The sequence below is a fragment of the Cavia porcellus genome, unplaced genomic scaffold (assembly GCF_034190915.1).
Source record: "Cavia porcellus strain 051 isolate PalLab524CR breed Dunkin Hartley unplaced genomic scaffold, mCavPor4.1 scaffold_7, whole genome shotgun sequence".
NCBI lineage: Eukaryota > Metazoa > Chordata > Mammalia > Rodentia > Caviidae > Cavia > Cavia porcellus.
In genome coordinates this window covers 33558480-33575969 of record NW_026947490.1, presented here as the reverse complement: position 1 = coordinate 33575969, position 17490 = coordinate 33558480, and the positions used below count along the sequence as shown (strand labels likewise).

The 17490-nt window shown below is 37.2% G+C and overlaps 1 non-coding gene and 1 pseudogene across 1 annotated transcript; both read left to right on the top strand.

The window, feature by feature from the left end:
- Positions 1–30: 30 nt before the first annotated feature.
- On the top strand, positions 31–5142 carry LOC111755551 (transcription factor E2F5-like; annotated as a pseudogene).
- A 2754-nt stretch (positions 5143–7896) lies between these two features.
- On the top strand, positions 7897–8000 carry LOC111755575 (U6 spliceosomal RNA). Its single transcript, XR_002790127.1, has one exon. It is a non-coding gene; the product is annotated as a U6 spliceosomal RNA (small nuclear RNA).
- The last annotated feature ends 9490 nt before the right edge of the window (positions 8001–17490 follow it).

Genomic DNA, 17490 nt, shown 5'->3' with positions numbered 1-17490 from the left:
AGTTGGCACAGATTTCAACATGAAGAAATAGCAGATAGTGTGACAGATACTCTTCTTTTAAAAAAATAATAGCTAAAGATTATGAAAAAAATTTTAACCTATTAAAAGATGTGCAGGATCTCCAAGTACACAATGTACTATGTGGAAAAACATAAATTGAAAATCTGAATCCTTTCACATACATTAAACCCTTTGACTGTATTTTTAGAATTTCCCAGTGAAAGTTCTAGTTCAGAAAGCTTCACTGGAGATTTCTTACTCGTTACAGTTATGACACAGACATAAACTCCAGGCTTATAGACTCTTCTTCAGATACAAAAAAGAGAAAACACAGTCCTACACATTTCATCCAGCCAGAAAAACCTTCATGCCAAACCTCCACAAGGAATCCACTAAACTGGGTTGGGTCACAGGAGTCGTAAATTCTATGCACGTGCATGTGACTTCCTAAAAAATAATTCAAACTCTAGCAATTAGGGAGGCAGAAGCAAGAGGATCCCAAGTCTGATGCCAGCCAGGGCTCCATAATGAGATGTCTCAGAATAAAAGTCCTAGGAATGTCATTCAGTGTTATTCCCTTAGTTCAAACAGCAGTGCTGCACAATAAATTTAAAGATTCAGAGATCCAGAGTCCTCAACTTACAAATGAGTTCTGTTCAGGGAGAATGCTGTAAATTGGATTCTTTGTAATCTGATAAAGTGTGTCCACAGTACACCTGGGAAAGCTCTCCACGTGAATGTTCATAAGTCAGGGACTTAGTGGATATGAACATATCATCACCACACTAGGATTGACTGATTATTTGCTTGTTTGTTTGGTATGGGTTGGCTTTGGTTGGGTTAGGAAGGATAGAGCAACTTAAAATGTAAAAATTCAATCAACACAGACACATTAATAGATTGCATCAATGTTATTACATCCCTGCATACAGGCAAACCTTTCAGCACACAAGTCCAACTCCTCACAATGAGAAAAAAATCTCAGGAGAATGAAAAGGAACTTGCTATCATTCACAGAGGCATGTTTAACATTCCCCTGACCAATGTCTTTCAAGATGAGAACTTGAAGTCTGACCTTGGGCTTGGGACCACCCAGGGATGGTCCTGTGATGACTGCCAGTGCTCACAGACCTGGAGGTATCAGATGGTTATGTAAACCAGACTGAGGAGCACTGATGGGGTGAGGGTACCATCACATCACTCACCGAAGACACAACAGTGAGCACAGGGCACCCAAAGTGATAGAAGGATGCTTTACTCAAGTTAGAGGGGAAGGTTTCCAATGAAAGTGGAATATATGCCAATATACAAAAATCAATTGCATTTCAGTTTTGGCTCTTTTTACACCTCAGTTATTTCATTTTTTATTTGCATATATGTATTGTCTATTTATGAAAAAACAAAATTTCATAACTAAGTAATAAGAAGATAACAACGGTAGTACACAGTGTACCCTAATCTTAAAAGTAGAGTACAAAATGTGGACAAAAAAGAATCTTACATAGAAGATATAAATAATAGCACAAAACTTTCTACTAATCAACTACAAGAAACTACTAGTATAAATGAAACAAATTGCCACATTTATTTTTGAGAAAATGGAATAGTTAAGTTAGGAAATTATTTGATTTTCCTACTTTCTATTTATCTGTCTTCTATTTTGCACTTTATTTGTATATAGATTTTTGAGTATTTCATGTAAAGAAATATGTATAGTGATATTTAAGTTATATGTCTGACTTATTTCACTTAATATTGGGTTCTCCATTTGCACTCATATGCTAAGCAGTGCCTCATGTTTATCTTCTTTATTCATTTTTTATTTTAAAGAGAATAAAACAAAACAACTCAGAGTAGAACAATGCAAGCAACACAGGACTTCAAAACAAGACAACAGGAAATCAAAAATGGCTCATTTTCTTCAAAATAGTGGCACATGCCATCTCACACAATAAAACCAAACAAAAAAAAAACAGAATAAAACCAATCAAAACAAAAGAATGAAAATATTATATAACTTCAAAACAAGACAACAAGAGGCTGGGGATTTAGCTCAGCGGCATAAGGACCTGCCTTGCAAGCAGGCAGTTGTGAGTTCAATCCCCGGTAACAATAAAAAAGAAAAAGACAAAAAAAAAAAAAAAACAAGACAACAAGCAATCAACAATGGCTACAATAATGTCTCTTGTGTTCTTTGAAATAGTCGTTCATATTTTCATATACAGTAAAATCAAACCAAACAAAATAGAATAAAATCAATCAAAACAAAAGAATGAAAGCATTTAGGAACTTGAAAACAATAGGAAATCAACAATGGCTACTGAGTGCTATCCAACTCACAGAAGTTTGGTGCTTTACTGTGAGACTGGTAAGAGTCCACTCTGCTTCATACATCACCAGAGAACACACTGGGAAGTCCCTCTTTGCCTATCTGGGCCCACTCAGTGACTGCCAAGCTGCCCATATCTGCCTGGCATGCTGGAAAGTGCAAAAAGCAATGTCTAGCCCACAGAAGCTTTGGTACTTTGCTGGGAGGCTGGTAAGACCCCGCCTCTCCTCCCACATCACTGGAGGACACATTGGGAGGTACCTCTAGGCCTATCTTGGTCCTGTCCACTGACTCTCGAGCTGACTGCAGATGCCAGCTTTCGGCCTGGCAAGTCAAAAGTGTGTGCAGTGCCCTCCAGCCCATGGGGAAGCTTTGGTGCCTCACTCCTAGACAGGTAAGGCCTCACCCAGCAATCCCAAGTGGCTGGAGCCATCTGGTAAAATCTGTCTAAGGACCTCCACTCAATTGGGGAAACACCCTTCAATGGGAATAGATATTCTCAGCCCAAGAAACAACTGAGACGTTGCATTTGTCTTCCCTAAGGGAATACAGGAGGATGACAAAACAAAAGAGCAAAATGTAATCTCAAATCTCCAGCCCATCCCAAGACTAGGAGACATGGACGTAGAAGAAATGTAGGCCATAGACCTGAAATTCCTTAAAAGACAGCAATTGAAGTAAATAAACAACTCCAGGAAACTGTAAAAGATCTCAGATCAGAAATAATCTCCCAGGTAAAAGAAGAAATGATAAATGTAATGAAAGTAATGCTAATACATCAAAAGAGGACATAGTTAAAAAATTAGAGGAACAACAAAAAAGTATGGAAACCTTGAATGAACAATATACAAAACAGAGTGCATGAAGCAGATACAAAGAGATATACAGGAAATCAAAAATTCCATTGAAAGTTGGCCAAACTTCCTCAATGAAAATGAAGATAGACTTTTAGACCTTGAAGACAACTTTGCAGCTACTGAACAGGAAAGGAAAGATCTTTTTAAAATAACAAGGAATCAGGAAATAACAATTCAACAGCTGCAAGATGATGCAAAGAAAAATAACATAAGATTGATAAGGGATAAATGAAAAAGAAGGGGACAACATAAATGATATCAAGAGGCTATTTACAGAAGTAATAGCTGAAAATTTTCCAAACATAAGAATGGAAACTGACATCAGGATCAGTGAAGCATATAGAACTCCAAATAGCCATAACCAAAATAAAACTACCCTCAGACATATAATAGTCACCATCCCAGAAATCCAACATAAGAACAGAATATAAAAGCTGTTAGAAAGAAAAGGCATATCATCTATAAAAGAAAACCTATCACAATCACAGCAGACTTCTCAACACAAACAATAAAGTCAAGAAGAGCATGGAGTAAGGTATTTCAGATCCAAAAGGAAGACGACTTCCACCCCAGGCTGATGAACCCTGCAAAACTATCCTTCAAAATCAATGGAGAAATAAAATATTTCCACAACAACAAAGAACAGCTGAAGAATTTCATGATCACCAAACCAACCCTGCAAAGAAGACTGAAAGACATTCTAGATTGACACAAGAAAAAAAAAAAACACTAAACAGGAAAACAATTAAACAGAGTGGAAAAGTAAAGAATCAACAACAAAAAGATAACATGTCAAAAAATAAACCACTATAATCTCCTCCTTCCCACTGTCCCTCCCCTCAGGCCGTGGGCTTACTTCCTGCATCCCTGGGCTTGGGAGAGGGTAGAGGCCCCGGCACGCCAAGTCGCCTCCATGCATCCTGAGTCCCCAATGGCGGCACACCTGCTGTATGCAGGACCCGCCACCTCTGTGCAGCTCCCCGTGAGGCAGGACGCTGTGACCCAGCAGGTGGCCGAGGGCCAGCTGACGGGGCAGCAAGCAGAGGGTGCGGTCCTGACCACCAGGTCCGGGACACAATGGCAGCGGCAGAGCCTGTGCACGTGATGCAGCCAGCGCCGCAAGGGCAAGGCCAGTGGGCCCAGGTGCAGTCCCTGCAGGGACAGACACTGCCCCCGCTCCTCCCACTCAGGGGTATCAGGGGCATCAGGGGCGGCAGCAGCAGGCTTGAGAACAGCCTGGGGCTGCTCAACACCAAGTCCATGTTGCTGCTGCAGGAGGCCAAGGACAGTTGCAGATACTCTGGCTGTTACACAAAAAAGAAGAATTTATGATATCACCAATGTCTTAGAAGGAATTGACTTGATTGAAAAAAAGTAAAAAAATAGTATCCAATGGAAAAGTGTAGGTACTGGCCGTAATACTAAAGAAGTTATAGATATAATAAGATTTCTTAAAGCTGTAATTGAAGATCTAGAACTGAAGGAGAGAGAACTTCATCAGCAGAAATTGTGGCTACAGCAAAGCATCAAAAATCTGATGGATGACTCAGTTAAAATAGATTTTCCTATGTAACTCATGAAAATGTCTGCAATTGCTTTAATGATGACACCCTTTTGTCCATTCAGGCATCTTCTGGTACATAGTTGGAGGTACCTATTCCACAAATACCTTCTTCTCAGTCTTCAACTCCAGTGACTCCATAGAAACTCAGCATGCTGCCTCAGAACCCAACTGAGCAACATGTGTCTGAAAGAAGCCAGAACCTTCAGCAGATACCAGTCACAGAAATAGGATCCACAGGATCTATTAGTGGATATACTACTGATGAGTTAATGTCTTCTGATGTGTTCTCACTCTTACAACTTTCTTCTACCCCTGCAAATGACTACAACTTTAGTTTAGATGATAATTAAGGAGTTTGTGATCTGTTTGATGTCGAGATAGTAAATTATTAGATTCCATGGAAACTTGGGACGATTATCTACCTCTAACTGTGTAACATTTTAGATTTCTTAATAACTTAAGTATTTAAAACTAATGAATGTGACATCTTTTTAGTTCACTGCTTCTCTAATACTTTCTTTTTCACTTCACAAAACTTATTCCATAAAAACAAAGGGCTCACTTCCTGGAAGAAAAGAGATGTTAATATCTACAAACTCTCTCAATGCCCAAGTAATTAATTCTGGGCTTTCAGCTTATAATTCTGAATCCTTCTGTTTCTTCTCATGAGATGAAGGTTAAAGTAGACTTTAGATCATCAAAAACAAAAAAGTTGGCCAAGTGCTAATCACTTATTTGCCTTTTACTTTTACTGTAGGGAAACTATTCCTTCATATGTGTCAATCCAAGGAGACATTCCCTGCCACTAAAAAAGTGAAGGATGTAAATGGGGATATGTAACTGTTTTAGTGAACAGATTTTGGAAAGTACCTTCTGTTTTAGCACTTTAAGTTTACCATTTTGTTGACTTCTAACATTCCACTTTCCTAAACTATAGGAAAGATCTATTTACGTAGTTTGTTTCTAAAATGTGCCAATGTCTGTACATGAACAAGATTTTTTAAATAAAGTTGCATAAAATTCATTTTAAAAACCACTATATTTCAGTAATAACTATAATGTAAATGGCCTCAATTCACCATTAAAAGAAACAGACTGGCAGAATGGATCAAGAAACAATATCCAATGATATGCTGTCTATAAGAAACACATATAATCCAAAAGAAAACTCATAGACTGAAAGTCAAAGGATGGAAAACAATACTCCATACAACAGGAACCCAAAACAAAACAAGGGTGACCATTCTGTTTGCACACAACATGAACTTCAAACCAAGCATGATCAAAAGCTATAAAAAAGGTCACTACACACTAGTTAGGAGAAAAATTCAAGAGAAACACATAGCAATCTTAAATACATATGCACAAAATCCAGGAGCACTCAGCTTTACAAAACAAATGTTAGTAGAAATGAAAAAACAAACAAGCAATAGCACAATTATAATAGGAGACTTTAATACCCCATTGACACAAAGAGAAGGATCACTTGACGGAAAATCAGCGAAGAAATAACAGAACTGAATCACACCCATGCACAAATGGACTTGGTAGATGTATACTAAGTGTTCCACCCAACATCAGAATAAACATTCCTCTTAGCGGCAAATGGGATATTCTCTAAAATAGACCATATACTAGCCCACAGAACATGCTTAACTAAATGCAAGAGAACTGAAATTATTCCATGCATGTTATCGGATCATAGTGCCATGAAATTAGAAATTAATGACAGAAGAAACAGCAAAAACATGGAAACTGAATAATAAACTACTGAGCAAATCAGTGGGTCACAGAGGAAACTAAGAAGATATTAAACTGTATCTACAAGCAAATGAAAATATAAATACAATTTACCTGAACCTGTGGGATGCAGTGAAAGCAGTCCTCTGAGGAAAATATGTTGTGGTGAATTCCTATGTCAGGAAAACAGAACAAACACAAAGAAACAACCTGATGTTACACCTCAAACATCTAGAAAAAGAAGAGCAAGTCAAGCCCAAAACCAAAAGAAGGGAGGAAATTATATAATGACCAGAGCAGAAATCAATGTAATAGAGACTAAGAAAACAATCCAAAGAATCAATGAATCAGAGTTGGTTCTTTGAAAGAATTTATAAGCCTCTAGCCAATCTTATTTTAAAAAGAAAACAAAAAACTCATATTCATGCAATATGGAATGAAAAGGGTGAAATCACTACAGATCCTGTGGAAATACAGAAGATCTTTAATACCTATTTCTATTTCTCAGAAAAAATAGACACATTCCTGGAAACATATGAATTACCAAAGGTGGATCAAGAAGATGTAAAGCTGCTAAATAACCCAAAATTGAAAATTCCAACCTTACCAACAAAGAAAAGCCCAGGTCCAGAGGGATTCAATGCAGAATCTTACAAGACATTCAAAGAAAAGTTAATGCCAACATTTCTCAAACTCATCTATGAAATTGAAAGGGAAGCAATTCTTCCCAACTCATTCCTGGAAGCAAGTATTACCCTAATACCAAAACCAGAGAACAACACAACAAAATAAGAGAACTACAGGGCAACTATGTAAAGAACATAGATGCAAAACTTCTCGATGAAATAATCAAACAGAATGCAGCAAATCATCAAAAAGGTTGTACACCATGACCAAGTGGATTCATCCCAAGAATGCAACATATGCAAATCAATAAATGTAACCACCGTATCAATAGAGCCAAAAATAAGAATCACATGGTCATTTCTATACAGGCAGAAAAGCTTTTGATAAGGTCCAACACTCATTCATGGTAAGAAACTTACAGAAAATTGGAATACATTGTCTTTTCCTCCATCTGATAAAAGCCATCTATGACAAACCAACAGCCAACACTATATTAAACGACCAAAAACTGAAAGCCTTTACCCTAAAATCAGGAATAAGACAAAGATGTACATTATCACCATGCCTATTCAATATAGTTCTGGAAATACTAGCCAGAGCTATTAGACAAGAGAGAGAAATAAAAAGAGTAAAGATAGGAAAAGAATTTAAGTTTTCATTAATTGAAGACAGCATGATACTCTACATAGAAGACCCCCAAAACTCCATGAAAAAGACTCCTAGGTATAATAAATAAATTCAGTATTGTAACTGGACACAAAGCCAACAATCAATAGCATGTGCTCACTTTGGCAGCGTATATACTAAAATTGGAATGATACAGAGATTAGCATGGCCCCTGTGCAAGGATGATGTGTAAATTCATGAAGCATTCCATGCTTTTTCCACCAAAAGTTGTCAAAACAGGTTTGCACTCTCAATTATGGAGACTGGGCAGCTAGGGGTGAGTGTCCCCACACCATACCAAGCCCTGGGAGTTTAAGATCTTGCTCCCAAAGCCCAGGGAATTTCATGGCTTCTGTGGCACTGGACAGGCTGAGCAAGACTTGGGCCTGCCTGTACCAATTTCCTAGTTTCTTGCTGTGCTCAACTGGCTCTGGGAATTTGGGCCTGCATGCATCCTCAATTCTAGAGACTCAGTGGCCTGGGGTGATTGTCCCTGCACCATCCCGAGCCCAGGAGTTTGGGATCATTGCTCCCATCAGCCAAGGAACTTCAGAGCTTACTGCCACACTCAACCAGCCCCACAGGACTTGGGCTTGACTGTCCCAATCCCAGTGACCCTCTCTCAATCTGGGGAACTGGATGGCCAGAGTCCCAGGAGCTGAGGGCATAGAAGAGTATATCCAACAGATCCACGGGAAGCCTTGGAATAACACTTGAAACACAGAAATATAGGAAAATAACAAAACAAATGACCAAAATGCAATCTCAAACGTCCAGCCCATCCCAAGAAACCTTAGGAGCTATGTACATAGAAGAAATTATATGCCATATACCTGAAATAATAGCAACTGAAATAAAGAAAAAACTATGGGAAGCTTTAAAGGAATTCAAACTAGAAATAATATCCCAGATAAAAGAAGAAATGATGCTATTTGATGCTGAACATGTCTAAAGAAGACACAGTTTAAAAATTGGAGGAACTATACAAAAAGATAGGATCCCTGGATGAACAATATAAGAAACAAATGGAATACCTAAAGCAGATGCAAAGAAATACACAGGAAATCAAAAATTCCATTGAAAGTTGTAAAAACCACCTCAACAAAAGTGAAGATAGAATTTCAGACCTTGAAGATTGCAGCTAGAGAATAGGAAAGGAGAGATCTTTTAAAAATAACAAGGAATCAGGAAATAATAATTCAACAGCTGCAAGATGATGCAAAGAAAAACAACATAAGATTGATAGGGATAAAGGAAAAAGAAGGGGACAACACAAATGATATCAAGAGGCTATTTACAGAAGTAATAGCTGAAAATTCCCAAACATGAGAATGGAAACTGACATCAGGATCAGTGAAGTGTATAGAACTCCAAAATGCTATAAGCAAAATAAAACTATACCCAGACATATAATAATCACCATCCCAGAAATACAACATAAGAATAGAATATTAAAAGCTGTCAGAGAGAAAAGGCAGATCACCTATAAAGGAATACCTATCAGAATCACAGCAGACTTCTTAGAACAAACAATAAAGTCAAGAAGAGCATGGAGTGAAGTATTTCAGATCATAAAGGAAAATGATTTCCAACATAGACTGATGTACCCTGCAAAACTGTCCTTCAAAATGGATGCAGGAAAAAGATACTTCCATGTCAAAGAACAGCTGAAGAACTTCATGATCACCAAGACAATCCTACAAAGAATACTAAAAGACAGTTTACATACACTTGGGAAAAAACCACTAAGCAAAGCAGATAATTAAACAGAACATAAAGATAAAGATGCAACAACAGAAAGATAACATGTCAACAATAAACCAATATATAAGTTACAACCGTTAATGTAAATGGTCTCAGCGCACCAATTAACAGAAAAGACTGGCAGAATGGATCAAGAAACAACATCCAACCATATACTATGCACCATCTAACCCAAAAGGATACTCACAGGTTGAAAGTCAAAAGATGGAAAAAAATACTTTAGGCAACAGGAACCTAAAGAAAAGTGGGGGTAGCTATTCTGTTCGCAGACAATGTGAACTTCAAACCAATAATGATCAGAAGAGATAAAGAAGGTCATTACATACTAGTTAAGGAAAAACATCAGGAGGAAGAGATAACAATCTTAAATATATATGCACCAAATTCCAGAGCACCCAGTTATATAAAGCAAGTATTAATAGAAGTGAAAGATCAAATTGTCAATAACAGGAGACCTTAACACACCATTGACACCAAGGGACAGATCAAACCAGACAGAAAATCATCAAAGAAATAACAGAACTGAATCACACCAGTGAACAAATGGACTTGATAGCCATATACAGAGTGTTCTATCCAACAAGGTCAGAACACACATTCTTCTCACATGGGACATTCTCTAAAATAGAACATATACTAGCCCACAGAACATATTCAAACAAATGTAACAGTTGAAATTATGCATGTTATCAGATCATAGTGCCATGAAGCTAGAAATAAATGATAAAAGATACTTCAAAAACCCAAAACACGTGGAAATTAAATAATACACTCTTGAGCAATCAGTGTGTCACAGTGTAAATTAAAAAAGAAATTAAACCATACCTACAAGCAAATGAAAATACAAATACAACTTAGCAGAATCTATGAGATGCAATGAAAGCAGTCCTCAGAGGAAAATTTATTGCAGTGAGTTTGCACATCAGAAAAACAGAATGAACTCAAATAAACAACTTGATGCTGCACCTCAAACATCTAGTAAAAGAAGAGCAAATCAAGCCCAAAGCCAAAATAAGAGAGGAAATTATAAAAATCACAGCAGAAATTAATGCAACAGAGACTAAGAAAACAATCCAAAGAATCAATTAATCAAAGAGTTGGTTCTTTAAAAGAATAAATAAAATTGATAAGCTCCTAGCCAACATTATTGAAAAAAGGAAAGAAAAAGCTCAAATTCATGCACAAAGGAATGAAAAAGGTGAAATCACTACAGAATCTGTGGAAATACAGATCATCAACACTTTTTCAAACACTTCTACTCTCATAGGATCAATAATACAGAAGAAATGACAGATTCCTAGAAATAGTCCACAGCCAGTATCATACTAAATGGCCAAAAATTGAAGGCCTTTACTTTAAAATCAGGCACAAGACAAGGACATCCCTTATCACCACAACAACAAAATCACTCAGAGAGAAATAAGAGAAGTCACACCCTTCACATGAGCATCCAAAAAATGAAATATTTAGTAATTAATCTCACAAAAGAAGTAAAAGATCTACACAAGGAAAATTATAATACCCTGAAAAAAGAAATTAAAGACTATCTCAGAAAATGGAAAGACATCCCTTGTTCATAGATAGGAAGAATAAATGTGGCAAAAATGGCCATTCTCCCAAAACCATTATACAGATTCAATGTAATCCCAATGAAAACACCATCAACATACCTTACAGATCCAAAGAAATCACTCCTAAAATTCATCTGGAACCAGAATAGACTTAGAATAGCAAAGGTAATTCTAAGTAGCAAAGGCACGGCAGGAGACATCACAATCCCTGACTTGAAGTTATATGACAAAGCTACTGTAGTAAAATCAACATGGCCCTGGAATAAAATGGATCTGAACATCAATGGAACACATTAGAAGATAGAACCACAACTACAAACACACTCAACCACCTTATCTTTGATAAAGGGTTCAAATATGTTCACTGGAAAAATGATAGTCTCTTTAATGAAAGGTGCTGAGGAAACTGGCTCTCCACATGCTGAAAACTAAAACTCGACCCATGCCTATTACCATATACTAAACTAAAATCTAAATGGACCAAATATCTGAATATTAAAACAGAAACACTAAATCTGTTGGAAGATAAATTAGATAAAAATTTGGTGACATAGTGGTACTTAGAGAATGCATGAACAGGAATCAAACCACGTGGGAAATACTTCCCAGAATCAATAACTGGGATTATGTCTTTATTAAAGTTTCTGCATATCAAAATAAATCTCCAGCACAGTGATAAGAAAACCCACAAACTGGAAAAAAAATCTTAGTGAACTCTCCCTCAGACAAAGGACTTCTGTCTAAAACATATAAGGAATTTAAAAAAATCAGACCTCCAAATTCAAAGATCCAATCCAAAAATGGGCACCTGAGATGAATACACAGTTCTCAGATGAAGAAATACAAATGGCAAATAAATACATGAAAAAAATGTTCATTATCATTAGTCCTTAGAGAAATGCAAATTAAAACATAAGTCTCATTCAATCCAGCTATTCAGCTTCTAGGCATATTGCCAGAAGAACTGAATACATCATACCACAGTGATATATGTGCACCCATGTTCATAGCAGCACAATTTGTAATAGCCAGATCTTGGAAACAACCAAAGTGTCCATCAACTGAGGAATGGATAAAATAGTTGTGGTATTTTGTACAATGGAGTACTACTCAGCTATAAAGAATGATCACACTGAGATATTTATAAATTAATGGATGCAACTTGAGACCATACTCATAAGCAAAATAAATCAAACTCACATATATAAATACCGAATAGTTTCCCTAGTGTAAGAATATATAAAAACATGTGGTAATCATGATTCCCCATTATATTATTTTGAATACTTATAATGTTTTCATTCATTAATTGGGATGGTTTTATTCTGGGGTGTTTGATTTATTGTCTGTGATGGTATTAACAGTTATTTTGAAGAAAACAAGATGTTATAATAGCTAGTGCTGACTTTATATCAGCTTGTTTTTAAGCCCCATCAAGCTTTTGTTCTTATGTCTCCACTTACAATTAAAACAACACCATCTCACTCCAGAAAGAATGGCCAGGATCAAGAAAGCTATCAAAAAATGTTGGAGAGGCTGTGGGGAAAAAGGAACTCTCCTACATTGTTGTCATACAGTATCATCAATTGTTTTGGGATGATAACAGGAGGATTTATTACTGGGTCAGCTATTCCCCTCCTGGAAATTTTCCCCGAAAAACTGAAAAGGTTATATCACAGTGATATATGTTCACCCATCTTCATAGCAGTACAATTTGTAATAGGTAAATCTTGGAAACAACGAAGATGCCCACCAACTGCAGAGTGGATGAAAAAGATGTAGTATTTTCATACAATGGAATATCACTTAATTATAAAAAAGGGTGATCTTGAGGCTTTCATAGGCAAGTGGAGACAACTTGAAGCTATCCTCATTAGTGAAATAAGTAAGAATCATATTTATAAATATCACATTATGTCTCTAGTGTAAAAAGTAGTAAAAAATGTAGGAGTAATAAAACCCAAAATGTGTAATTGCTATTGTAAAAAAGAGAGAAAAAGAAAGTGTTCTAAAGAATATACTGCTTGTATGTTTAAGTGTGTAGTATTGATAACCATATTACTAAGTTTTTGTTGGATAGTTGAACAGAACTGTTTACAGTCTCGCTGTTTAAATGTCCATTTTGTATGCTTTACTTTGTAACTTGAACAACTATTTCTAAGAGGACAATATGTAATTTATCAACTAGTGATTCTTACTGTTAATTTTTTGAAGTTATGTATTATTTTTACCCTTTTTCTGCTGTTTTTTCTTTAAATAAAAAATTTCAGAACAAAATAATAGGCAAATAACAATAGTTAATACATTACATGTTGTTATCTTTAAATTAGTGGATCACAGTTAAAGATATTGGCATAAAACTTTCTTGAATCAACATTAACACAAACCTCACTTTTTAATGGTCTAAGAGACACTAACAGTACAGCTGACTTGCATTTTTCTGTTTTCCCTAGTGTCCTTTCCTGTTTCACCCATTCTAGTTCCTTTTTCTGTTTGAAAAATGTTTTTCCATTTCATAATATCTATTGTACATTTTAGACCTTGTTTGCCCTTTCACTTTCTCATATAAGGGCAACAACATGATATGTACACATATGAGCCTGATTTGTCTCACTTAGCTATATGATCTCAAATTGCAACCATTTACATGCGAAAGTCTCAAGTTATCCTTCTTTATGACTGAGTAGTACTCCATTGTGTAAAAATATGACATTTTTTTCATCCATTCCCCAGCTGATGGGCATTTGTTTCCAAATTGTACTGCTATAAATGTGAGTGCACATATTTGTTGTGGCATACTTTCAATTGTTCTGGAAAGAGACCCATAAAAAGAATAGCTGGGTGGGATGGCACCACTAATCTTAGTTTTCTGAGAAATTTCCACCATGATTTCCATACCTTTGCACCAACATACACTCCCACCAACAGTGGGGAAGGATTCCTTTGCCCACATAGAGAGCCCTTCTAGCATTTGTTATTGATTTTTTGATGGCATCAATTCTTTCTGGAGTGAGATGGAACCTCACTCAGTGTTGTTCTAATTTGCATTTCTCGAATCACCAGTGATGTTGATATCTATTTGCCATTTGTATTTCTTCATCAGAGAACTGTGTGTTCATCTCAGATGCTTTTTGGATTGGGTCTTTGAATTTCAAAGATCTGATTTGCTTCCATTCTTTATATGTTTTTAATAGAAGTCCTTTGTCTCAGGAACAATTAGCTAAGTTTTTTCCTACTCTGTGGGCTGTCTTTTCACTTTACTGACTATTTTTTTCACCATACAAAAGCTTTGTAATCAGGTAAGGTTGCAATTGTTGATTCTTTGGAGTATTTACCATGCTATCTGGGTTTTATTCAAGAACTCTCTACCAACTCCTATGTGTTCAAGATTTCTGCCCACTCTCCATCCCAGTAGACTTACTGTTTCTGTTCCTTTTTTTAAAGGAAATCAAGCAGAACAGAAAATCGAAACAAAACAAAACAGTGATAGCATAGTAGGAAATGCACAATTGTTATGATACTGCATAACCTTATCCTCTAATTAGTTTCTTAGGCTTGCAAAGTCAATCAAACAACCTAAATGTCAGGTTGCTTGCTTACGTCAGTTATTATCTCATCCTGTGTCATGTCCAGTTGCTTACAGGGATGGAGGAGGCAGGAGGTGGGAGGCAGAAGCTGCTTCCCTGCTGGTTCTCCTTGACCAACAGGACCTTCACAGGCGTACAGGGAGGCTGCTTCTCCCCTGCCAGCAAAACCTCTACGAGCACACAAGGTGTGGGAACTGCCCTGCTTCTCTGCTGTTTTTCCCCATGCAGCAGGGCCACCACCATGGCTTTCTTATGTTTGCTGGATTCCTGAATTATCTCTTTCCCTGGGCTTCAAGTCTCAGTTTAGAGCTTTGCTGTAACCATGGGACTCACTTCTGTCTTTCTTCTTTTTCATGTCGCTACATTACAAGGTCTGGACACCAAACTTGAAAATTCTTCTCTGCTGCTCACTGTTCTTCCATTTTCCCAGAAGTAGTGTTTCTGTTTTCATATTTCATATTTAGACCCTTGACTGACTTTGTCCTTAGTTTAGTACCCGGTAATAAATGTGGGTCTAGTTTCAGCCTGTGGCAAATCGAGAGCCATTTTTTCCAGCAGCACTTGTTAAAGAGTCTATCATTCTCCCAATGGACTTCTAGGCCCCTTTATCAAAGATAAGGTGAATGAGTAGGATTGTAGTTGTGTCTGCATTGTCTGTTCTATTCTACATATCTTCAGATGTGGTTTTTGCCAGTTACATACTGATTTGATCACAGTAGCTTTGTACAATGCTTTCAAGGCAGGGATGTGATGCCTGCTGCCTTGCCTTTGTTTCAGAGAATTGCTTTTGCTATTCTAAATCTCATCTGGTTCCAGATGAATTTTAGGAAAGTTTTTGCTAGTTTTCTCAGGTATATTAGTGATATTTTTACTAGATTGCATTAAATCAGTATAGTTATTTTGGGAGTATAGCCATTTTCACTATGTTGGTTCTTATCCATGAGCAAAGGATATGTTTTCATTTTCTGATATCATCTTTGATATCAGAGAACTGTAGTTTCAGTATACAGAGCCTTTACTTCCTTCATTAGATTGACTCCTAATGCTGCTGTGAAGGATATGTTTTCCTTAATTTCTCTCTTAGTGAGTTTGTTGTTTGTGTACGGGAATGCTTTGATTAGGTTTTGTATTGTTTTGTTTTTTTCCTTATTGTCTTTTATTTTTTATTTTAAAGGTAATAAATCAGAACAATAAAATGAAACAAAACAGTGACAAAATAGCAGGAAATCCATAGTTGTTACTATATTGCATATTGTTATGCACTAAATAGTTCCTGCTGGCTCTAGGCTTTCAAAGTCAATCAAACAGTATAAGCATTAAGTTGTTTGTTTACTTCATTGTCATCATCTTAGCCTGTGTTCCTCTGAACCACTCAGTTCATGATGGGGGAGGAGGTTTTCTCTCCCAGTCTGCATGCCAGCTGTCTCATGGGAGGGAAGCATAACTCCTTCCTGATACTCCTAGGCCATGAATGTCCCCACTGACACATGGGGTTTGTATAGTTTCATTTCTCTTTCTCTCCAGCTGGCTGAGCCAGTGCTAATGCACAGAGGTCTGGGTAGCTTTCTTCTTGTTTCTCCAAGTCTGGTTGAGTCACCACTGGCACATGGATGGGGTGTATAGCTTCCCTTTTCATTTTAAAGAGGATAAAACCAAGGAAAATAAAACACAGCAGAGCCAATCAAAATAAACCAGTATAAGTGATACAAGTCTTCAAAACATTACAAAATCAATACAAAGTAGTTACCATAATACCTCTTGTTATCTTCAAAATAGCTGCAGATAACTTCAGACATAGTAAAAACAAAAGCAGAGCAAAATAGAAACAACACAGACAAAACAATGAATGCAATGAAGGACTTCAAAACAAAACAATAGTAAATCCAAAATGGCTACAATAATGTATCTTGCTATTTATGAAATAGCTGCTCTTGCCATTGAGTTTAACATAAACAAAACAAAAGAGAAGAAAACCTAACCCAACAAAACAGTGAAAATGATACAGGACTTCAAAAGAAGACAATAGAGAGCCAACAATGACCACCTCCTTCAGAAGGAGATCTCTCCTAGATGCCACACTGTATTCTGCTATCCTGTGAACAAATGATCAGACCACTGACCCTAAACCTGCAAGATCAGTGAAACTCCACCACAAGTATCCCACTGCATTTCACCTCAATAGCTGTCATCACAACTTGATTCTCTGAATCAGCTGGTGACTTACAGAGGGTGGGCGAAATTGGTTCTTCTTGTTTGCTGGCCCACGTGCTGGAGGGGCTGGGGTCTGGCTGTCCCCCCACTGGTGGTAGCCTGTGCATGGCCTTGGTTCACAGGGAGAGCTTGCTTCTTGGTGAATCCTTGTTCTCTCCCCACTGCAGTCTGCAAATGGCACTGATTCATGGGGAAAGGCTTAGGTCTGGTCAATGCCCCACCAGCAGGAACCCACACATGGCAGTTCATAGGGCAGCTTGCTCCTTGGTGAGGCCTTGTTCTCTGCCCACACAGTCCTTGAATGGCATTGACTCGCAGAGAAAGGCTTGGGTGTGGCTATCCCCATGCAGCATAATATGAAGTCAGATCATGGTTTCTTTTTTTCCACCTATCACTATTCACCTCTATCAACCACCGTTTTTGAGACCTACACTCCTCTTCTAACTGCCCTTCAAATTCTTCCCTCCACTAACCCTGACACACTGCAGAACAACTATTAACCATAAACAACCAGAGACTACATGAAGAACTGATAAATGGTAAAAGTGTAAATGCTTATTCTATCTTATATAAG